Source organism: Vidua chalybeata, unplaced genomic scaffold, assembly GCF_026979565.1.
Source record: "Vidua chalybeata isolate OUT-0048 unplaced genomic scaffold, bVidCha1 merged haplotype scaffold_233_ctg1, whole genome shotgun sequence".
Classification (NCBI taxonomy): domain Eukaryota; kingdom Metazoa; phylum Chordata; class Aves; order Passeriformes; family Viduidae; genus Vidua; species Vidua chalybeata.
The window spans coordinates 24,844-31,272 of NW_026530374.1; the positions used below are offsets into that span (position 1 = coordinate 24,844).

Consider the following 6,429-nt stretch of genomic DNA (forward strand, 5'->3'; position numbering starts at 1 on the left):
TCCAGGTGGAATGTGGATTTGCCTCCTCAGGGCTGTCAGTACACATATGGCAGCGGGGTGCTGAGGGTCTGACAAGACCTGTTGGTTTTTACTCCCGTGGTTCCAAAGATGCTGAGAAAAGATACACTACCTGGGAAAAAGGATTGTTGATGGTTATCTTAGCTTTCCTAGAAGTAGAAAAAATTGCACGAAAACAACCAATTGTATTGAGAGGCCCCTTCAAGGTTATTAAGACAGCCACTAGTGGGACTCCCCCTCCTGACGGGGTGGCCCAGAGGGCCTTAGTGAGAAAGTGGTATGCTCAGCTTGAACATTACTGTAACTTCTTCTCAATGACAGAAGGATCTGTAAAAACTTTACCAATCCAAGAAACGGAGAGCTTGGACAAACCTGCCTCTGTAATCAAAGTAACCCCTCCTTTCTGCCCCAAACAATCAGCAAACTCTTGGTTTACTGATGCTTCTGCTAAAGGGAAAGGAAAAGTATGGAAATATAGGGCAGAAGCCCTCCACTTTTCCTCTGGTGAGCAAATGATTACAGAGGGAGAAGGTAGTGCACACATTGGGGAGCTGATAGCTGTCTGGAGTGTTTTTCAACGAGAAGCACAGAATTCCTCTTTGGTCTGCATCTACACTGACTCCTATGCTCTCTACCAAATGATCCTAATAATCCAGCTCATGACCCTGGCCAACCTGTTCTGGTGGACCTCTCTTACTATAGGACTAGTAGCACTTGTGCTAAAACCCCCTCTGAATAAATATGCATGGGAAGCCTCTGGTGCTCTAGGGAAAGAGCATTGGACAAATACATGCTGGATAATTCCATCATTCTAACTTTTCTGCCTCTCGGCGGCAGAATTCCGTTGTGTTTACTTTTTCAGAAGAACTCCGAGGGACATGAAGACCACCTAATCCATGAAAAACTGGTAATACTTTTCTGCATCCTACCACAACCCCATGGCCAGAAACCAGCTGAGTGACCGTGGTCTGAACTAATTGTGGTAGCATGCAGAAAAAGTGAAAGGATCTCTTTAAGCACAAAAAGGTCTGCACGCACCCAAGCGTACAGGATTGTTGGCACAATTTTACACTAACACAGACTGCAGAAGTGGTTTGTTTATGGGGAAAAAACACCAAAGGGCTTTCTTTTAAGTTTATAATAAATGCTGTAGCTCAATCTACTACGGTTTATACCACCACCACTACCACCACTCGAGCCCAGCCACCAGTTATGCTTACCCCGAAAATTTTTGAAGTTGGACCATATGTAATCAGGAAAACTGGCCAACAGCAGATATTATTTGATCCGGCATGGTCTCTTAAACAAGTCAAATTGCTGATGCAAAACAATGTCTCAGAAATACAACCAGCTTGTTCACCCTTTTTGCAAACCTCTTTTCAGGCTTGGACAACCTGGCTGCGACAGTGGAACCCTCCTAAAAAACGGGTGCCAAGAGACATAACTGGTGTTGTGGGAACAGAATTGGGAATCAATTCAGAGGTATTAATGAATAAATTGGCTTCTACGACTAGAGATTTGACCAAAATACAGCAACCACTGCAGTCGTCCTTATCGGCCTTGGGAACACATCAGTGGTTGCTATCAAACATTCTACCAAATTGGGAAAAGATAAATGTGAAGGATAAAAAATTGATCATTGATGCACTTAATGCCACACAAAGCAATGTTTCCTTAGCTCTTAGCTGTATCCAGGCTCAATTATGGATGCAGTCAGTTGCTGCCTCAATTATAAGAGAAGGTGAAGAAGGCACTTTTCCTACTGAGATTAGGAAAATAGTCTGGGACAGTGCCACTGACTTTGAAAGAGATTTCCAATCCTGGTGGAATTTAGTGAATTTTACCTATGACCCTAACACAAACACAGCCACAGCATTTTGTGCTGACCATAAGTAATGCCTCAGTGCATTTGATATTCCCTAGCATCGCATTAGGATTGAATCATGATGGACCCACTTTCTATCCTTCTGAACACAGAGAATGGGCCCGTCAAATTGATGACAAACGGCAAACTGTCAATTTAGAGTCCTGTACTATCCGAGAACAACTAGGGTTTATCTGTGAAGGTAATGCAATAATAGCTCAAGATATCTGTTTAGACACAGAACAAAATAGCTGTCATTTTGATATTCATCCTAACGAGACTTCTGAAACAGTCCTTGTATATACAGGCAATGGGCGTGTATATACAAGAACCACTTGTGATACTGTGTTTATAGAAAGTACAGTAGTAGATACTAAAAATCATTCAAATTATTGTGCTTGCAACTTTACTAAAATTGCAGGATGTGATTTTTCTTTTGTAGCTCCAGTTACCTTACATGAACTTTTAGAATCCAATCTCATGTTGATTCACAAGCTACTGCCTACTCCCATTGGGATGAACCTTACTTTGGTAAAGCAACCATTACTTCATCAAGATCTAATAGAGATCCTAGGAAAAATCAAGGAGAATGGACAGAAAACTCTGGTAACTGTTCATCATGATGTGCAAGAAATACATCGTGTTGTAGAAAGGGTGGAAAGTGATGCCGAGCACAAGTGCTGGGATACCCTTTTCGGGTGGTCACCCACCGCCACGGGTATCCTGAACAAATTGTGCCATCCCGTTGTTGTTCTTCTGATTTTAGTTATGATTGGTTTTGTTTTATCAGTAATCTTGCTTATTGTAAATTGGAGAATGATGAAACGATGAACAAAATTAACATCTATAATTAATGCACACCACTTGGCCAACATCCTTTACACTATAGATGTTCCCAGGACTGTAGACACAAGAAGATTATAGGGTTGGTAGATATGTTTTACATCATTTTCTTTTATGATTTGTTTTAATCACTGTTTTAATTATTTTTGTTTCTTGATTATAAAATTATACTGAGTAATATCGATGATACTAGGTTTATTACTTTACTGCTTAATATTGATTATACTGGTTTATTATTTGATCAATTTATTGTTTAATTGATTAATATTGATTATTATTTAAACAAACTATTGCTGATTTAATTCTTGTCTTAGTTTTCCTGTTTTCTCTTTCCTTTCCTTTTTCTCTTCCCTTTTCCCTGGAATGTGCTGCCAACACTTGATGAGTCCTGAAGACTCCACGACGACACCATGGAACCCTGCTGATGAAGATCTTTCGAGGGCAATCGTCACTCACGGGGTGGTGTAAGAGCCCGTCTGAAGCCCCTCATTTTCCATTCTGCCTTCCGATTGCCACAAGAAAGAATCCCTTCCTCCACTGCAGTTCCGGCTTAGAACAGGACACAGTGCAGGTGCAACCACTGAACCGTCATGCTGGCTGATCCCAACAAGGCCTGGTAAGAACTTGGCAAGGACTTGGCAAGGACTTGGCAAAGACCTGACGTGGACCCAGCACGGGACAGCCTGATGCGCGGCCTGCTTCTAATCTCCGTTCTTAAGCCAAATGAACTTTTGGGGTGACTCCCGGGGTCCTTCATTGAAGACCCCTCATCTGCCTCGTTACCAGTGTGACAAACAAAGAATGAGAACCCTCCTCCCAAGGACTGAGACTGAGACCCCTGCTATAGGGAGGAGGGGAAATTGGTGGTCTGACCACTAATGACATGACCTGTTTCCCTTCAGTGATTCAAATGGACTTATTCTTCATTGGATTCGTCTTGCTTTGGTGGTTTCTGTGGACTCACCTGTTCCCGCGTGGCGATTACAATGGACTTTCGTTGTTACACTTGCTCCCCCCTCTTTCCTCTGTGGACTATAACTGGAGCCCCGAGTCGACCAGAACTTTGGAGACTGCCCCGACACGACAAACGGAACCCCATCGTCCGGACCACTGAGGATCTCGCCTGTGTTGGTAGCTATTCCCATACCCCTCTTCTCTCTCTCTCTCTCCTTTTATCTCCTTTCCGATCCCCACTATCGCATTTACTGTTTTGGCCCCTAATAAGGCTGCATTTGTTGTGATTAACTGATAGTCCCTTGTTGTTTGCCTTTTTGCACTTTTGGGATCAGTGAAAAGAACCATCACGACACCCCGCAAGAAGCGGATCGTGACAAGTGGGATGCGTGAAAAATAAAATCAAAACCCAGGAAAGTTGTCCTGGAACACCTTCCATTGGCATGCCAAGAGTGAATTCAAGAGGCAGGAGAGCAGCAGCCACCGTCCTGCAGCAGCCTGCGAGCTTCGCACACAAGCCGGCTTCTTGGCGGCTTCGTTCTTCGCCTCTTGCAAGCTACCGCGATCTCCGGCTGCCGGAGGACAAGAAGCGGCTACTTCGCGCACAGATCACTGGAGCGGCAGCGGTGCGCTCCGAAGCGCCGCTTCTGCCGAAAGACGCCGGCAAGCGGCACTTGCTTTCGGCCAGCTCCGGAGCTGCGTATTCTGCCTCTCTAGTCGCCTACATCTTAGCCAAAAGCTTTTCCGCTCCAGTTCTCAAGGAGAAAGTGTACCAGCACTGCTCACTTAGCCCGACCTTGCCAGGAAATAAGATTTGCTGCACATTCCAAGGCACTGCACTTTCCTGGGCAAGCTGCAACCTGCTGGCAGATGGCCGTGCTCTCTGCCCACTCCTGCCCAGTTCTTGGTATTAGCGGGCACGTTGCAGCCTGGCGAAGGCAAGAAACCTGTAGAGCTGTCACAGAGCAGAAGGGCAGCTGAGATGCTGAAAAGCAGCAAAGCTGAACAGTCTGCCTCAGATTCAGCAGTGTGTAATTGACTGAAGGCGAAAAAGCAAGCAGCAGAGCAGCGGGCTTCTGTGCGCACTGAAGGCAATTGCAAGAATCCAGCAGCTGCTCCTTGCCAAGCACAGGCAGCTGCCTAGGTTCTTGCTTCTTGACCAACTCACAGTTGCCCTTCTTTTCAGCAGCTGCCACCGTGTTCTCTGCATCTCGCAGCCTCTGGGGAGCAACAAGAATTTCCAAGGTGGGATGCATGACGACTATGTCAAAACCCAGGAAAGTTGTCCTGGAACACCTTCCATTGGCATGCCAAAAGTGAATTCAAGAGGCAGGAGAGCAGCAGCCACCGTCCTGCAGCAGTCTGCGAGCTTCGCACACAAGCCGGCTTCTTCGCGGCTTCGTTCTTCGCCTCTTGCAAGCTACCGCGATCTCCGGCTGCCGGAGGACAAGAAGCGGCTACTTCGCGCACAGATGAGTGGAGCGGCAGCGGTGCGCTCCGAAGAGCCGCTTCTGCCGAAAGACGCCGGCAAGCGGCACTTGCTTTCGGCCAGCTCCGGAGCTGCGTATTCTGCCTCTCTAGTCGCCTACATCTTAGCCAAAAGCTTTTCCGCTCCAGTTGTCAAGGAGAAAGTGTACCAGCACTGCTCACTTAGCCCGACCTTGCCAGGAAATAAGATTTGCTGCACATTCCAAGGACACTGCATTTTCCTGGTACTAGCGGGCACGTTGCAGCCTGGCGAAGGCAAGAAACCTGGAGAGCTGTCACAGAGCAGAAGGGCAGCTGAGATGCTGAAAAGCAGCAAAGCTGAACAGCCTGCCTCAGCTTCAGCAGTGTGTAATTGACTGAAGGCGAAAAAGCAAGCAGCAGAGCAGCGGGCTTCTGTGCGCACTGAAGGCAATTGCAAGAATCCAGCAGCTGCTCCTTGCCAAGCACAGGCAGCTGCCTAGGTTCTTGCTTCTTGACCAACTCACAGTTGCCCTTCTTTTCAGCAGCTGCCACCGTGTTCTCTGCATCTCGCAGCCTCTGGGGAGCAACAAGAATTTCCAAGGTGGGATGCATGACGACTATGTCAAAACCCAGGAAAGTTGTCCTGGAACACTTTCCATTGGCATGCCAAAAGTGAATTCAAGAGGCAGGAGAGCAGCAGCCACCGTCCTGCAGCAGTCTGCGAGCTTCGCACACAAGCCGGCTTCTTCGCGGCTTCGTTCTTCGCCTCTTGCAAGCTACCGCGATCTCCGGCTGCCGTGGACAAGAAGCGGCTACTTCGCGCACAGATCACTGGAGCGGCAGCGGTGCGCTCCGAAGCGCCGCTTCTGCCGAAAGACGCCGGCAAGCGGCACTTGCTTTCGGCCAGCTCCGGAGCTGCGTATTCTGCCTCTCTAGTCGCCTACATCTTAGCCAAAAGCTTTTCCGCTCCAGTTGTCAAGGAGAAAGTGTACCAGCACTGCTCACTTAGCCCGACCTTGCCAGGAAATAAGATTTGCTGCACATTCCAAGGACACTGCATTTTCCTGGTACTAGCGGGCACGTTGCAGCCTGGCGAAGGCAAGAAACCTGGAGAGCTGTCACAGAGCAGAAGGGCAGCTGAGATGCTGAAAAGCAGCAAAGCTGAACAGCCTGCCTCAGCTTCAGCAGTGTGTAATTGACTGAAGGCGAAAAAGCAAGCAGCAGAGCAGCGGGCTTCTGTGCGCACTGAAGGCAATTGCAAGAATCCAGCAGCTGCTCCTTGCCAAGCACAGGCAGCTGCC

The 6,429-nt window shown here is 47.6% G+C and overlaps 1 long non-coding RNA gene across 1 annotated transcript; it reads left to right on the forward strand.

The window, feature by feature from the left end:
• The first annotated feature begins 1,279 nt into the window (after positions 1-1,279).
• LOC128783360 (uncharacterized) lies at positions 1,280-3,912 on the forward strand. The gene is made up of 3 exons (XR_008429114.1): positions 1,280-1,500; positions 2,325-2,488; positions 3,112-3,912. It is a non-coding gene; the product is annotated as an uncharacterized LOC128783360 (long non-coding RNA).
• Positions 3,913-6,429: the final 2,517 nt, after the last annotated feature.